The 1,811-nt window shown below is 61.0% G+C and overlaps 1 protein-coding gene across 5 annotated transcripts in view; it reads left to right on the forward strand.

Annotated features, from left to right (window-relative positions):
- The window catches only part of LOC109320799 (AP-2 complex subunit alpha-2), a 621,923-nt gene that overhangs the window by 407,827 nt on the left and 212,285 nt on the right, over positions 1 to 1,811 (forward strand). The window lies entirely within an intron of this gene.

Raw genomic sequence — 1,811 nt, forward strand, 5'->3', positions numbered from 1 at the left:
TCACCCACTGAGATGCCCACACTAGGCCCCCTGTCCACCCCAGTGCCCCCAAACCCCAGTACCTCTGGCCCCCATGGAACCCCATTGTCTGCCCCCTACCCAGATCCCCCATGATCTCTCCCTAAGTGCTCCCCGCACCTGGATTCACCCCCTACCCCAGCTGCCTCTACCCACCCCCTCCAGAGCTGAGGATGGAACCCAGGCATCCAGGCTCCCAGCCCCCAGCCCTGTTCCAACCCACTAGGCCTGGACTGTGTCTGAACCCAGAAGTCCTGCTACTTGACATTTACACCCACATACACCTAAGAGGTCAGAGTGGGCTGGCAGGTAACCAGGCTGTCTGACAGGCCCTGAATACAATGGGCTGGGTGTTGAGATGTTTGGGTTCGATCCCAGCTCAGGGAAGGGAGTGGGGCTGTGGGGTTGGAACAGAAAGACTGGGTGTCAGGACTCCTGGGTTCTCTCCCCAGCTTGGGTGGGGCGGAAGCCAGGACTCCTGGGTTCTCTCTCTGGCTCTGGGAAGGGTGTGGGGCCCAATGGGTTTGGGGGCAGGAGGCCAGGATGCCTAGGTTCTCTCCCCAGCTGTATCACAGCAGCCTTTAAAAGCTGTATTACTAAACCTGTGCCTCAGGTTCCCTTCTCCTCCTCATCAATGTCACTTGAAAGTATCTCCCAGTGGACCCTACTCTTTGGGTCTGTGCAGCAACCCCCCCCCCCCCAAACCTCCCATAGGCAGGGAAGGAGACCCCTACCAGGTCCAGCCTCTGCTGGCTGCAGCATCAGCCACTGGCCAGAATGCTCCCAGCTGTGGGTTGGGGAAGAGTCCCTGGGGGTGCCAGACCTATGACACACAATTGCTGGCTGCCAGACCTGGGGGGCTGGAGATCCATGAGTTGCCCTCTCTGATTTCCTCCCCCCCAACCCTTTGTCTAACCACAGTCTAAACAGTTGCAGGGAAGGCCAGAAATCCCCATGTGGGGAATCCCAGCTCCCCAAAGGGCAGGGCACCGAGCCAGGGATGTTCCAACCCCTGCCCCCTCAACTCCATGGGTTTTAGGGTGTGTGGGGGGGGAAGCAGACAGCAGCCCCTGAAGGGGGACAGTGCCCCCTGCTTTGGAGGGGCAAGACCCTGCCCCAACCCTGGCTCCCCACTGTTGCCCCATAGATCAGGGAAGTGGGATGGGATGTGGGGGCAATAGGGGGTATTGCAGAGAGCAGGTAGGTTTGGTTGGAAGAGGGTGGGGAGGGGACTGAGGCTTGTCCCAGAGTGGCCCTGATCCCCTGACTCATGCCGTCAGTCCCAGGGCTCAAGGTCAGAGCTGCAACAAATCCCCCACCCCCAGGCTGCAGTCGCATACCCAGACCTCATCACCTTTCCAAGGCCAGGCTTAGCCCACACCTAGGAGCTGGAGGGGGATGTGGGGAGCCCGGATGCCTGGGTTCTCCCCCAAATCTGGCAGGGGAGTGGGGTTGGGTGGGCCAGGAGCCCGGACTCCTGAGATCTTCCAGGTGCGGGAGGGCAGTGGTATTGGGTGGGTCAGAGCAGGAGCACTGGGAGCCCGAACACTGGAGTTCTCCCCCTGCGCTGGGAGGGGAGTGGGGTGTGATGGGGAAAGCAGAGGCAGCTGGGTGCCAGGACCCCTGGGTTCTCTCCCAGCTCTGGGACAGGGGTGTGGTGGCTTAGAGCAGGGGAAGGGGTTACTGACAGCCAGGACCCCTGGGTTCTCTCCAGCTTTCAGAGGGAACGGGCGAGTTAAAACAGGGAGCTCAGCACCTACACGCCTGGCTTCTCTCTTGGTGTGAGGAGGGGT

The sequence above is a fragment of the Crocodylus porosus genome, unplaced genomic scaffold (assembly GCF_001723895.1).
Source record: "Crocodylus porosus isolate Cpor-Errol unplaced genomic scaffold, CroPor_comp1, whole genome shotgun sequence".
NCBI lineage: Eukaryota > Metazoa > Chordata > Crocodylia > Crocodylidae > Crocodylus > Crocodylus porosus.